This window comes from Parasteatoda tepidariorum, chromosome X1, assembly GCF_043381705.1.
Source record: "Parasteatoda tepidariorum isolate YZ-2023 chromosome X1, CAS_Ptep_4.0, whole genome shotgun sequence".
In the NCBI taxonomy this organism is placed as follows: Eukaryota; Metazoa; Arthropoda; class Arachnida; order Araneae; family Theridiidae; genus Parasteatoda; species Parasteatoda tepidariorum.
The window spans coordinates 22,532,775-22,549,286 of NC_092214.1; the positions used below are offsets into that span (position 1 = coordinate 22,532,775).

Here is a 16,512-nt window from a genome sequence, read left to right on the forward strand (position 1 = left end):
TTAAGATGAAATTAAGAGATAAAACTGGAATAAAATGAGCACATAAATTTAACTGAATCAGGGCATGGAAAAATAAGAAGACAAGATGGTAAATCAAAAGATAATCGAATCATTAAAAAAGCAAAAAGTGGTGACTAATAAAATACAAAATTTTATTAAAAAAGATTAAACTTAGCAACTTCTTCTAGCATTTGTTTTTTCTGTTTAACAATGAACGTTAATAAATATCAAAAATCTGAAATGTTTGCTATTGTGGTAGTTATGATTGAATAATAAAAGCGATAATAAATAAACAAAAATGAATTGAGTTTCTACAACTTTTTACAATTTTTGTCGCTTGTGGCATCTCTGATATATGTAGTTCAAAAAAAGGAAAATCTTGGTGTCCGTTTGCTGGTCTAAATATATGCTCTTAATGCTTAACTTTTTTTTCGTTACAACACTTTTTATGCTGGAAAAGTCCACAAATAAGCGAAAAGAAAAGAAATCCGAAGATAATAAAGTTATTTTTTTTAAACAACTTATGCTCTCTATGTTGAACTTATTTTATTACAAAATTTATTTTATATTTGAACTTTGTTTATTATTTATTATCATATAGCTATTTATGCTATTTAGAGATTCAGTTGCATTTTAAATTAGTTTTAGCTCATATACTTAAAAAACAGTTTTTATTGACTATGACGCTGTTGTTTTGCTTTAAAAATAAATTTAATGAATCATGCAAAATTAATAGTTAAAACTTTGGTAAATTATGGTTATGTGTGAATGAGATGTCGATTAAATGTAATGATAATGTAATGTGTTGTGTTTAGTAAAAGTGTGCATCATATTTTTTTGATTTTGTCTTTCAGGTATCTATACCGATGTATTTTTTATTCTGAATAAAGAAGTGGTGTGTAGTTGGTGAAAAATGCTAAATTATCATTTTCCAAAATATCGATGGGTTATCCATACCCATAGGAATTATCGTTCATATGAAAGTCTACGTGGATTTTCCTTTCTTAGCCGTTAGGAAGATTTTACGGAATTTTTATTATTAAGTAAGTGTATTTTTAATTCATAGTATTTTATGAATACTTTATTGTTTTATTAACGTAAGATAAAAGCATAATATTTTTGAAATTAATTATTAAACACTTGCAGCTATGAGTACGATATTATTCAATTTCTTGTTATATATGGGGGAGAGTGGGGTCAATTGTAACATTTTTTACTTAACTATTTTTAACTAACAAAAAATCCAATATATTATTAGTATTAATTGACAGACGAGTAAAGTAGACTATCCTCTACTACAAAAATAATAAATACCTNTAATTATTAATCACTTGCAGCTATAAGTACGATATTATTCAATTTCTTGTTATATATGCTAATTTCGTCTTTTAGGTTGTCTTTTAGAAAAAAGTATTACGTGTTTTACGTTAGTAGCTTTAATTTTTTGTTATGTTTTGTTATTAATTATTAAACGCTTGCAGCTTTGAGTACGATATCTTTCTTTATTTTTTTGTACGACAATGCCATCTTTCAAGTTGTCATGTGGAAAAATAATTTTTTTCATTACATTTTGATATTTTTCACCTAGAAATACTTTTTAAAAAATTCTTATTTTACTATTCCGTTTCTTTTAAAGTACTGCTTCAATACGTTCAAGGATAAGTTTCAAGAATAGTTAATTTTTGTTACACTAAAAGTGAAATGAAATAAATAAATGAGATTTGCGAAAAATTTTGTTTACTGATTTTGAGTAGAATGGATTATTTCCTCTTGTAGAATAGAGTATATTTATGTTTTGCGTTTTAACCGTAATGTAAAGTAATTTGTTGTAAAGTAATCTTGACATTTTAATAGATTCAGTCAACTATGAATTTATTCGTTAATGCGAATCATTGTAATTTTTTTTCTCAAATAAAAGCATCCCGTTTCATTAAAAGCAGGTTTATAAACAACCGATTTACATTTGTCATGTGTCCCGCAGTGGACTGATCGTTAAGACACGGTTCCCAACAGATCACTGGCTGCGGTCAGTGTGCGGGTGGGTGACCACTTGGATCAGTCTGCGTAGGGACCGAGGGTGTGCGGTATTGGTCCTCGTTAAACTGTGCTACCGTAAAGTGCTCGACTTCGCGCGCAGGTCGTCGGGCTACCGAAGCGGGGGTGCCATCCCCTCCGCAGAGGATTAAAATTGTGATGGCATGTCTTCGGATCATCCTCCGGGATGTTTCCCAGACCGTCGCCAATAGCCCATTGTGCAGCTCTAGTGCGACGTAAATTAGCAACAACAACTATATTTGTCATGTTGTATGCACTGCCAAGTTACTCTGATGCAAAATCTAGTTATTATATGAAAATATAGAAAGCAAATAATTTTACTCACATAAAATCTTTCAAGTTGTTCAGTGCAATTATTTTACCCCACAACACAAAAACTTTTATTAAACAATAGTTGTGGCATCTCAACTCTGATTAATAACAATTTTATTTATCATTCAGTTTTTTTTTTAACTCATTTAACTTGCTATATGATAAATAATGTTCTAAGTTTTTAAGAAAAGTAATTAAACTTAAATTATAACTTCAAAATACATCTGTGAATAGAAATAAAGCGTTCGTAATATTAGTTACAACCCATCAAATTTTTAATTACTGCATTGAAATTGTCACAAAATTAAATGACATGTCACAAAAAATGTTACTTTTTTTTATTTATTTATTTATTTTGTAGTACCGTGGTGTAAAATGATCCATGCAAAAAAAATCAAAAAAAAATTTTTTTAAGTTAAATAATACATTTTAAAAATCATGTAACATAACTTTAAAAATCGTGCAAAAATTACCAAAATATATTAATACTTTTCAGAAAAGTCCGTCGAATATTTGTTTATTGAATATATGTCGAATATTTGAATATATATGGAATATTTTTAATTTCAACTTTTTAATTACTGCATTGAAATTGTCACAAAATTAAATTACATGTCACAAAAAATTTTACTTTTTTAATTTATTTATTTATTTAATTTTTTTTTTTTTGTCGCACCGTGGTGTAAAGTGATCCATGCAAGAAAAAAAAATTTAAAAGTTAAATAATACATTTTAAAAATCACGTAACATAACTTTAAAAATCGTGAAAATATATTATTACTTTTCAGAAAAGTCCATCGAATGTTTGTTTATTGAATATTTGAATATGTATGGAATAATTGCATTTATGTAGAGTATTTGATTAGTGGAAATATTATACGACCATCTTATAGCAATTACTATGCATATTTTTCTAAAAAAAATTTATTTCTCTTAAGAATGGAGTGTAAGGTTAGTACCATTTTAGCTATTGGGAAATGCCTCTAAAACTTAGAAGGCAATTTTAAAAGGGATTGGGTGGAAACTTCGATCGATAGTGTCTCCTGGGGATTTTATCTCCTTTCAGCATGTCAGTCCTACCCTAATTCCTTTATTACTGAGATAATGAAATAGTGAACCACCTACCTCTTCCCGTTCTTTGTGACAGTTGATATTCTTTTCTAAAGCATTTTTATGTTTATTTTCTAAACGTTTTACAATTGTTGTTAAATTAACCAGCTAACTTTAGTTTCTTGGAGTATTTTTCCAAATAAAGTTGTTTCTAGTCTTCGACATCTATCGTGATATTTTTCGCTACATCATTTTTATTTCAAATGTAGCAATTTTTAATTCTGAAAAGAAGTTATCTTTAAAATGAATAAAAACTGTCAACGTTTATTTTCATCCTATTAGCAATATTATATAAATTTCATTTTTAAGAAAGCGTGTAGATTAAAATAAGAAAAAGGAGGAAGATTATCTCACTTTTTTTAAAAAATAAATAAATAAAGAGAGAGAGAGATTGTCACTTTGACTGCTAAGAATTATTAGAATTATAAAATAACAGTGTCCTATTTTGTAAAAAGATTCAAATATTATTTATAATGAACTAAATGGAAAAAAAATTATTCTGAATAACTAAGTTACAATAACTTCCTAAAGAAAGTCTTTTTTAAATGAAGATCGATTTAAAAAGAAAAGAGTTCTAAGAAGTGTTATTTTTGAAAAAAATGAATTTTCTTGAGAAAAGATATTATTTTTAATTTTATTTAACTATTCAGCATGAATTTATTTTTTCAACAAGTTAAATTTCGCAGATCTCAGTGGATGAAGAAACTAGTTTACAATCTTTGAGTGTTTTTGGAGTGGAAGAAACTTCCAAGTGCATTTGTTATCAAGCAGTTGACTACTCTTTTAGAAAGTCACTCGTTTGACAACAAGTTAAGACGTTAAGAGTGCAAATGCTATAACGTGAACACTTCAAATAAGTGTTAGGGATTTCAAAATTTTCTCAATTAAAAACTTGTTGGAAAAAAATATAAAGCATAGTTTTTATTTCAGGTTATCGTAGAATAGGTTATAAAACTAATTTACTTAAATTCAGTTGAATGTCTCTTCGAATTTTTATCCTAAAATGTATAATCTATATTCAAATGTATAATTATCAAAAATGGTTCATCGTAAATAACAAACCTAACCTTAATGTAAAATTTTAACTTTATTTAAACTTAAAATAGTTTAGAAGGAACATTTTGTTTTTATCGTAAAAGCTGTCTTTTTAGTACTTGCAGAAAAAAAGTTTTTTTATTTAAATGACTTTAAACTACATAATAAACAAGTAGAATGGTAGCAATATAAAACATTTCCATTTAAAGTTATTTTGATCTATTTTATTCTCAGTTTGCAGGCTAATGAGAAAATATTCAAATTATTATCTTGAAAGCACAGTGCATGGTTCTAATATGTAAATTACCTTTTACCAAATAAGTACTTTTAAAGTAGCTATACCGTACCGAAATAATACTAAGTAATAGTTAGACGTAAAATGTCACCCTTGAAACAAAGTGTAGATTATCACTAATCATTTAATTATAATTAAGCCCTTCATATGTCTAAAAAAACATTGGGAAATAATGTTAAAACTGTTGAACATGGTCTGAAATGATGTTCCAACCAGAAAAAAATTACAAAAGTACGGGTTTATTAACATTTTTCATCATGTATAATTATTTCTTAACCTGTTTAATTAAACCTTATTAACATATTAAACATATTTTATTAGATCACTAAAATAATATAGTGGAATGAAAAGTTTTGATATTGATGTGGATTATTAAAGAGTATGACTTGTAAAGTTTTATTACAAAAATTATTTTTTATTACAAAGCATGCACTAAATAGCACTATAATTTTTAAAAAAATTTAGAAGATCAACTTTTGCTATAGGTAATGAAATGAAATGATTTTTATATTTAACTATTAAATTTTAACTGTGAAAAATAAAAATATTAATTGGCATAAAAAAAAAGCAGTCAGAACTTAAATATTCATTTGTTTGAAACAATGGCGTAGCTAGATGGAAGGGGACATTTGTCACCGGGTGCATCTTTAGAAGGGCGCATAATTTATAAAAAATTAATTCCAGTACAATTTTTTTTCTCTTTTAAATATCCTCAATTTCATTTATTAATAACGGGTCTCATAACTTCTTCAAATTTTTATTACTTTTATCTAAAATTGAAAAGGAAGTCTAATGTTATATTAGTTTGTTTTACATTTAGTTTTTTTTTTATTATTATTTTTAACAAATTGGCAAAATATTTATTGAAAAATACCCTTAAACATAATGGCATTGAGAAATGTATATCGATTAATCAATTAAGAACAATAAATGTAATCAAAAACATCTATGTGTAATAGAAACTGCATTAATTACATACTCTGTTAAACTTTAAATCAGGGCTGATTGTGCTCCGGAAAAAATCCGGATTTCCGGATTTTTCGCTAACAGTGATCCAGAAGTTTCCGGAGATTGAAGGTCCAGACGTTTAAAAAAATCATTGATCACAGAAGTTTCCGGAAATCAAATTTTCAAAGGTGGAACTTAAAAACACAGTTTATTTTATTTGTTTGTAAGGGAAGGCCAGAGAGATACTTTATAAGCTTATAATCATGATTATAATTAATATTAATTTTTTATCAGTTGTCTACATTACACATTTGTCTACCAGTTGTCTACATTACAGACACATTATGCCATTTTTTCTTTAGTTGTTATAATCATAAACTCAAGAAAAAAAGACATTTGTAAATTTTAATTACTTCTCCAGGTCATCATAGGTATGTGTAANACACGTTATTTTTTACTACGTTTTTATTAACCGCTTTCGTTTCTGTGTGGATAGAATTTTGCAATTACTCTCGGACTAGAGGTAGCACTCACTCAATACACTCAAATTACTAGCTCGAGCACTCAGATCGGCATTTCTTTCCAGATAATAAAGCAAGTTTCAATCATTTTTTTAATACCACAACAAACAGAATTTATCATTATTTTAATGCTAAATAGAATTAATTCCGATCACTTGCCGACTATCTAGAGTTCTCGAATTTCACCAGGAGTTATATGCCTGATATAAATGCTAGTTACGATTAAATTGTGCAAGCAAATTTATCACGAAATAAAAATCGTCAATCAAAATTTCAAATACTTTCAGATGAATTACAGTGCTCAAATTTCAACCGGCGCTTTTTACCTGATATTACAAGTTAATATTATTTCCTAAATGGTGCAAGTGAAACTAATGAACAGTCGAAATTCCCTCCAACTTCCTAGATAAACAAACAAACATACACAAAATTACTAATAAGAAAATAATATTCTTTTTTTGTTTTGAAAAAAGACCGTCTTTTTTAGTAGAATTCTGTCATTTAATATTCTAAATTTATTTTTATCAAATATAAAAAGAAGTCCCCCGCCCCCGTCTTAAAATAGCGTTTTCGCATGGAGTTTTCGCTTTAATTTTGACAAAATATGTAATTTCTTACTTTTACTCTACTTGATAAACGTATCTTTTTTTTATTTTATGTTATTATAATAAAATTTTGAAAATAATTTCTTTACCAAAAGATTTTTTTTGTTGCTTTGTTTACTTTTTTTTTCTTTTTGTCTTATTATACTTGTTTTTATTGTACTAACAAACTATATTTTTTAAACTTTCGTTCATTCATTTTAAAACTTATTGCAGGTATTTAAATTTGTGGAAAACGTTTACAAACTTGAGGATATTTTTATGAACACGTGTGATGCATTCATGAACAATTGCAGAATTTTTAATGCAGTACTCTAATTAAAAAATAGTTCAAAAATAGTAAGTTAATATATTTTATTAAAGAATTTTATTTTATTTAAAACAAAAAGTACAATTTGATTTTATAATTAAAATATACCATTTTTCAAACACACATTTTCAAAATTTAGAAATCAAAATTTCTTAATTTTTCGTAAAATTCAAATTTTATGATGTGCAACATTAAGACAACTTATTTGATATTCGAATCAAAATTAAAAGTTTAACTAACATAAAAACATACTTTCTAGGAATTAAACACTAATATATACTACATATTTGAAATGTTAAGTGTAGTTTTTAAATTATTTTTATGTTTTTTTTTTTAAATCAAACTTTTGTTTTAAAAAAACATTTTAATTTTTTATTTAAAATTCGTATTTAATTCGAAGAAAATAAACTTTGAATTTGGATTTAAATGTCTGGTGCTTTGACATAATATTGCTCGCTAATAAACTCCCATTTTGGGAAGCAATTAAAAATAGTTTATTTCAATTTTAAAATTAAACTGCACTTCAAATAAAAAAAAAATAATAAAATAAAATTAAAAAAAAATAAATTAAATAAAATTAAAAAATAAATGCTTTATCAAAAAATGAAGCCCAATTATCTCATTATGTTACTATAAAAATTGGACTGCTGTTTCTTTAAATTTCTGTAAAGTGGTATGAAGTGGAAGAATTTCTACATTTTGCTACGCTTGCTGCTTTGTTAATACTAGTTACCCCCCATAAATAATTGTTAAAATTCGTTTATTTGATTGAAACTTTATTAAAAAAAACTTAATTTTTATTGAAACATAATTTTTTTTGAAACGAATATTTATCACATAGCATCGAGGTGGTTTTGTTTTATGTTAAAGTTTTTATGTTATTGTTGTTTGTAATATAATCTTCCCACTAACTTCTTTCAAAAATTATTATTTTACCAGTTTTTGATAGTTTCGTTCGAAAATTCACTCAGTCATATCCGTTGTTTGGCAATGCTTCATTATGTTGATATGATAGAAAAGTTCTGAAGGTCATTACCGCCGACCTTAAGTTGAATTCGATTAATGGTAGGAGGTAACATTCGATAGTAATCTTGTATAAAATTATAGTTGGAAATGAAAAAATGGAAGTAGGAAAAGTGATAACATTAAAATGGTTTTTTCCCCTTGATGACTTATAATTTTATTCTTGTTTATGTCATTCTATTTTACAATTAAAAAACAACTTTAAGTCAGTTTTTTTTTTTTCCTAATAAGAAAATAAAAATCTACACTCGACATTAAAGATCAAAATTTAATAACAATAATTTTTTTTAAACCTTGCAAATGTCAATAGATAATTGGGATTTTTTTTTTAAAACAAAATTTAGTTTTACTTTTAAATGCTTTAAATTGTTGAAAATACTTTTACACATTATTCAGTGTAGTTTTTTAACAATACAAAGTGTTTGGATAGGACATTTAAAATTTCTCATTTTTAGGAGAATATTTAAAATGATAAATTAAAATACATAAAATAACCCTTTAAAATAAGAGAATTTTACATGAAAGTTCCCTCCCTTTGCCATAATCATAAGCTAATCTGAATCATAGCTGATAAATTAGCGAGAAAAACTTTCATGATACTAAGAATCGTTAAAGAACTTTTTACCAAAAAAATAGTTAGAAAATAAAATAGTAAAATTGAAATTTTTTTTTTTAAGCTCCCACTCTTAAATAAAAATAAGAAAAAAAATGACGTCTGACTCAAAAGTACCTTTTTCATTCCTCAATTCGAAAATCTAAATATTAACTGTTAAAGTAGCGAGGAAACGTTTATGATGCAGGGAATTATTTCAGCTCCTTCTACAACAAAAATAATCTGAAATGGAAAATTATATCTTTCACAAAAAAGCATCAAAATTAAACCCTCTTAAAAAAAGAAAGAAAATAAATATGTTCCACTCAATATCCCTCAATTAGGAAACTAAATTATGTCTGTTAAAATAGTAAGAAAAACTTTCATGATGTAAGAAATCGTTTCTACAAAATCGTGCCCTTCTACAAAAAATAATTTGAAAAATAGAAAATAACGTAACTGTATTAAAAAAAAGGACATGTTAAATAAAACCCCTCTTAAAAAAGAAATACGCACCTCTGAATATCCCCCTTACTTTAATTAGCCAATCTAAATCAACTGAGGAAATCGAGAGAGAAGCTTTCTTGATGCAGAGAATGCTTCACATGAAATTTCCCTACACATTTTCCCTGTTGAGGTACCTTTTTACCGGACCTTATTTTCCAGGGATCCTTTTAACCGGTACCTTTTTTTCCTTCTACCGAAAAACAAACGTGAACAAAACAAACTTTTTTGAAAATAGATACAGTATTTTCGTGGTATACTTAACTAGTCATTTTAACATAATTTAGAATGAAGTATCCAACTATTAAGTCACACTGAAAGAAATATTAGTTGATATAAAAAGGAATTTCTATTTCGTTGCAAGAAAAATAAAATATCTATACAATATTAAATAGAATTTTATAGTTGAAAGCTTATGAATGAGTTTGCTATAAAAAATATCATAAGAATATTTTAATTTNATTTGCAAGTGTTACGAGGTCGGACTTAGCCTAAGGGACAGGAACTGCTTTAGGGACTTAAGCATCTATCCAAAAGTCCGGTCTGACTTCCTTATGACTTTTCAAGGTTGCCTGCTGGAAAAAAGATTGTTTGTGGTCCACATTCATGGGGCGTGGTGACCCTGCAGCGTGGGAGCAATTTTGATTTCTTTTTTATGCGCATATGTAGCTTTTTCAATGTTTGCAATTTAACGACATCGACCCTAATCAAGGTCCTCTATGCCTGGGCTGATATCGCCCAGTTTATTTACAAATATATCTTACACCTAATAGCAATTACTCTTTTTCTGAAAGAAAGAGGTAACTTAAATTGACCAGAACGATTTTGAAGGTGGCTTGTTTTGATTGTCCGGGATGTTATACGTGATTTTTATAAATACGGGTCACTATCTAAATGTATCGTTTTCATCGAAATTTATATTTATTAGATGATGCATATTTTGTCTCATTCTTGGGTTGGCAGTTCAATATGTTGTTTTAATTTCAACTACGTATATTTGGTTGAAATTGAAAAATAGTTTGAAGAACCATCTTCAGGAACTATGCTCAACATTTTTTTTTTGTTGTTGTTGTTGTTGTCTGTTTGATTTCAATAGACCATATTAAAATGTTACAAGAACGAAACTAGCTGTTATCTACCTAATCAAGGCCCTGAACATGAAAATGACTTCGAAAATATCCAATCAGCTCTAGTTTTAAAGTGATTTAACTATTTTAAGGAACTGACATGGGACCTTTTCTTATAATATGGGACAAAAATAAACCTTGATAGAATTCTTTAAAAATATAGGAGGATCTAGTCAATACGTCATATTCTTCAAATGTCTCAAATTAAGCCGTTGTGGCTCAGGAGAGCACTCGCCTTCTAATGAAGAGACTCGGGTCTGAATCCAAGTGATGGCTGATCAATATGAACTTCGTGCCTGGATTGCACCGACCTCAGTGCTGGCGCAAACTATTCTCAGTAGTGAATAGTTTGCGCCAGCACTGACTCAAAAAATCATGAGTTAAGAGTCCCCTTGTCGTCAAGCTAACCGTAAGAGATTTTCATGGTTGGTATTTCTCTCCATGTAACGCAATTGCGGGTTAGTTCCATCAAAAATCCCTCTTCGAAAGTAACTTTCTTCCAATAATTGATCAATGAGTTCCCTAGTCTTCTGGATTGAGTTCAAAATTACAAGACTAATTAAAATGTCCATATATCCATGAATATTCAAGCTAGGTGCAATTGTTACAATTAATAACCAAAAATATTGTTGCAAGTTTATTGGTACATTTTTTGGCATAGGGTGTTCAAAAACACTAATTTCCGTTTGTAATTTATTATCGGTATGTCAAACCTCTTAAAGCTTTAAACTTCATTGCTAAGTATAAGAAATCGCATGATCTAAACACTTCTGAAGTTAAAAAATGTTTCGCTAAGTATTTCTTGAGAAATAAGAAAAAATGTGTTAGTATAAAAGTGTTTCCATTATTTTGTCCCCATCCCCTGTACATATATATATATATGTGTAACGAAGAGACATTTCGAAAAAAAGAAGAAAAAATTAATAATGTATTTGTAGATAATGAGTTTAAAATGTAAGAAAAAAAAAGCAGAAAGCAAACTTACCTATATAAAGTAAATTATAATAAAAAATGCGTTAAAAATAGATTGACTAATCTATCAGTTAACAAAATTTGCTGAGAAAAAAATAAAGTACGTGCTTTTAGCTCTATTGTATAAAATACTTGGTAAAAAAAGAAAATTAAATTTCAGTACTGCCATCTATAAAAAAATACTTTAAGAATAATAATGTTTGGAAAAATTTAAGTAACAGACGCCCATAATAGGAAAAAGAAGTTTATAAAAATCATAAAAACACAAACTTGGAATAAACCATTTTACTAACTTTCCTTCTTTCATAGGGGGACTGTTTATAAGTCAGAGCCCACATATATGTATAAAAATCCATTTTTAGACTTTATCCTTCATTCATACATTCCCTCATAACAGTTATGTCTGAAAGTGTTGCCAGCATTCATCGGGGGTGTTGTTTATAGGTTAGAGTCCTTATCCACTTATTTGCGAAAAATAAATAAGTAAAGAAGTAAACTGTTTATTACACTATACAATAAAGATTTAAAACTCTTTAATAAAGGAATTAGAAGAATTGCAAATTAGAAGTTTACTTAATGAATTAATTAATACAGTATAAAAGGTCATACATCAAAATTATTTAATCCAGTGACTTTCGGAATAGTTTATCATAACTAGTTTCTACCTTAAAAATAAATCAGAACTGATACTGTATTCAGAAAAAATCTTGTTCTAAGTTGTTTTAAGTTATATTAAAATGAAATTGAAAGAATGAATATGGAAAATTTTTATTACTTATATCTGATTTAAAATTATCAGTCTCTGTTAAAAATGTTTTAGAATTGGAATTATTTTTGTAATAACTAAGAATTTGATCGGTAATATTATTGGAGAAATCTTATTAGCTAAATTTAGAGTTAAAATAGAGTTAAAATAATTTCTTTTGTTAAGTGAAATTTGTCATTTATTTTAAAGAGTTAAATCTTGAAAATCTGCTGAAAGATTTCAAATATTAGGCTTGTTAAGAATTAATTCACTAGGATAAATTTGCTTAGCTAAAACTTCAAAATTACTTACCCAAAGATCCTAAATAAATCGGAGAAAGGACATAAGATTGTCAAAAGATTTTTCAAATCCATGTATATATACACTACTGTCTATAAAAATTGCTACACCAGGAAGGAATGCAAATAACAAAATGATATTTATTGGGCACATACATTATAATTAAAAGAACAAGTGATTAAATTTTCAGGATATTTAGATGTATAAATCTTAAGGAATCGGTACTCAAAGCAGCCTCCCCTGGCAGCAATAACAGCAGTTATTCTCCTGGGCATCGAGTCGAACAGAGATTGGATAGCATGGATGGGTACAACATTCCATGCAGCTTCAACATTATCCTACAATTCATCGACCGTAGTGACTGACAAGTGGTGGCGTGCCAGTCGTTCGGCAATCATTGACCAGACGTTTTCAATTGGTGAGAGATCAAGAGAACGTGCTGACCAGGGCAACAGGCGAACATGTTCTGTGTCAGGACAGTGCGGGCAGCATGCGGTCGTGCATTGTCCTGCTGAAACGTAGCGTTATAGAGGCCTCGAGGATAAGGTAGAGCAACTGACCCTAACACATCAGAAATGTAATGACTACAGTTCAAAGTGCCGGCAATGCGAACAAGAGGTGATCGAGACTNTTTTTTGTCTGTTTGATTTCGATAGCCAAAAGAACGAAACTAGTTATTCTCTACTTAATCAAGGTCCTGAACATGAAAATGACTTCGAAAATATCCAATCAGCTCTAGTTTTAAAGTGATTTAACTATTTTAAGGAACTGACATAGGACCTTTTCTTATAATATGGGACAAAAATAAATCTTGATGGAATTCTTTAAAAATATAGGAGAATGTAGTCCATACGTCATATTCTTCAAAAGTCTCAAATGAAGCCGTGGTGGCTCAGGAGAGCACTCGCCTTCCAATAAAAAGACCCGGGTCTGAATCCAAGCGATGGCTGGTCGATATGAATTCCGTGCCCAGTTTGCACCGACCGCAGTGCTGGCGCAAAATATTCTCAGTAGTAGATGGATCATATGTTAGAGTCCCCTTGCCGTCAAGCTAACCATAAGAGATTTTCATGGTTGGTTTTTCTCTCCATGTAACGCAAATGCGGGTTAATTCCATCGAAAAGCCCTCCACGAACGCAACTTTCTTCCAATAATTGATCAACAAGTTCCCTTGTCTTCTGGATTGGGTTCAAAATTACAAGACTAATAAAAATGTCCATATCTCCATAAATATTCAAGCTAGGTGCAATTGTTACAATTAATAACCAAAATAATTGTTACAAGTTTATTGGTACATTTTTTGGCATAGGGTGTTCAAAATCACTATTTTCCGCTTGTATTTTATTATCGGTACATCAAGCCTCTTAAAGCTTTAAACTTCATTGCTAAGTATAAGAAATAGCATGATCTAAACACTTCTTAAGTTTAAAAATGTTTCGTTAAGTATTTCTTGAGAATAGTCAGGGGTCTGTTTAGAAGAAATTTGGGTCCGTTAACGGACCCTTCACAAAATATCTTTTCATAAAACCTGACCCTTCACAAAATATTATAACTTAAAAACGGACCCTTCACAAAATTATTTTTCTTTTAATCGGACCCTTCACAAGTTTGTTTATCTTCATTATTGTTTTGTTAATCGAATAAACCCTTCCCACGGGAGTGGGGGGAAAGAAAGACAGATAGATGTAAACGAACTAAGTTTTGTCTTCTGCAGGCGCTTCTTCCTTTATTCGTTCGAAATGAATATTCTGCGTTCAGCAGTGTAGGCTAAATACCAAATATTTGTCTGTTGCATCTCTAATTTAGAAGCAGCAATTGCTGTTTATTTTTGAAATTTAAATTTTTTTAATTATAATTTTACAGTGCTGAGCATAATCTTGTATCTATTTACAATTTAAGAACTCCTTGAAAAAGTTTTTTGCAATAACCGGACCCTATTTGCTCAAATTCATAAAAGCAGGACCCTGGTTGAAAGAATGTCAGTAGTTTTTTTACAATTTCACAGAAAACGGACCTTTTACAAAATGTCTGGACAGACCCTTGAGTATGAAAAAATGTGTTAGTATAAAAGTGTTTCCATTATTTTTTCCCCACCCCATATAATAGAGACGCATTTCGAAAAAAAGAAGAAAAAATTAGTAATGTATTTGTAATGAAGAATTGTGTATGAATTTAAAATGTAAGAAAAAAAAAGGTAGAAAACAATCTTACCGATATAAAGTAAATTATAATAAAAATTCGTTAAAAATAGATTGACTAATCTATCAGTTAACAAAATTAGCTGAGAAAAATAAAATAAAAGTATGTGCTTTTAGCTCTATTGTATAAAATAATCGTTAAAAAAGGAAAATTAAATTTTAGTTCTGTGAGAGAAAAAAATACTTTAAGAATAATAATGTTTGGAAAAATGTAAATAACAGAAGCCCATAATAGGAAAAAGAAGTTTATAAAAATCATTAAAAAAAAAACAAAAAAACATTCATATTAGTAATATTTGTAAGACTTAACATAAAAACACAAACTTGGAATAAACCATTTTACTAGCTTTCCTTCTCTCATAGGGTGACTGTTTATAAGTCAGAGCCCACATATATGTATAAAAATCCATTTTTAGACTTTATCCTTCATTCATGCATTCCCTCATAACAGTTATGTCTAAAAGTGTTACCAGCATTCATCAGGGGTGTTGTTTTTAGGTTAGAGTCCTTATCCTCGTATTTGCGAAAAATAAATAAATTAAATAAAAAAGTAAACTGTTTATTACACTGTACAATAAAGATTTAAAACTCTTTAATAAAGGAATTAGAAGAATTGCAAATTAGAAGTTTACTTAATGAATTAATTAATACAGTATAAAAGGTCATACATCAAAATTATTTAATCCAGTGACTTTCGGAATAGTTTATCATAACTAGTTTCTACCTTAAAAATAAATCAGAACTGATACTGTATTCAGAAAAAATCTTGTTCTAAGTTGTTTTAAGTTATATTAAAATGAAATTGAAAGAATGAATATGGAAAATTTTTATTACTTATATCTGATTTAAAATTATCAGTCTCTGTTAAAAATGTTTTAGAATTGGAATTATTTTTGTAATAACTAAGAATTTGATCGGTAATATTATTGGAGAAATCTTATTAGCTAAATTTAGAGTTAAAATAGAGTTAAAATAATTTCTTTTGTTAAGTGAAATTTGTCATTTATTTTAAAGAGTTAAATCTTGAAAATCTGCTGAAAGATTTCAAATATTAGGCTTGTTAAGAATTAATTCACTAGGATAAATTTGCTTAGCTAAAACTTCAAAATTACTTACCCAAAGATCCTAAATAAATCGGAGAAAGGACATAAGATTGTCAAAAGATTTTTCAAATCCATGTATATATACACTACTGTCTATAAAAATTGCTACACCAGGAAGGAATGCAAATAACAAAATGATATTTATTGGGCACATACATTATAATTAAAAGAACAAGTGATTAAATTTTCAGGATATTTAGATGTATAAATCTTAAGGAATCGGTACTCAAAGCAGCCTCCCCTGGCAGCAATAACAGCAGTTATTCTCCTGGGCATCGAGTCGAACAGAGATTGGATAGCATGGATGGGTACAACATTCCATGCAGCTTCAACATTATCCTACAATTCATCGACCGTAGTGACTGACAAGTGGTGGCGTGCCAGTCGTTCGGCAATCATTGACCAGACGTTTTCAATTGGTGAGAGATCAAGAGAACGTGCTGACCAGGGCAACAGGCGAACATGTTCTGTGTCAGGACAGTGCGGGCAGCATGCGGTCGTGCATTGTCCTGCTGAAACGTAGCGTTATAGAGGCCTCGAGGATAAGGTAGAGCAACTGACCCTAACACATCAGAAATGTAATGACTACAGTTCAAAGTGCCGGCAATGCGAACAAGAGGTGATCGAGACGTGTATCCAATGGCACCCCTTACCATTACACCAGGTGATGGGCCAGTATGACGATGACAAATGCAAGCTGCCAATGGGCGTTCTCCTCCATGTCGCCAAGCCGTCGTTCAGTATACAGCATCATGATGGA

General features: G+C 28.9%; 1 protein-coding gene across 2 annotated transcripts in view; it reads left to right on the forward strand.

Moving 5' to 3' along the window:
* LOC107437530 (orphan steroid hormone receptor 2) overlaps positions 1-16,512 on the forward strand; it is a 123,517-nt gene that overhangs the window by 20,030 nt on the left and 86,975 nt on the right. For both annotated transcript variants that reach the window (XM_043040090.2, XM_071187938.1), the window contains exon 2: positions 855-1,043. The gene's annotated coding sequence lies outside the window, so the exon portion shown is untranslated. The remainder of the gene's footprint in view (positions 1-854; positions 1,044-16,512) is intronic.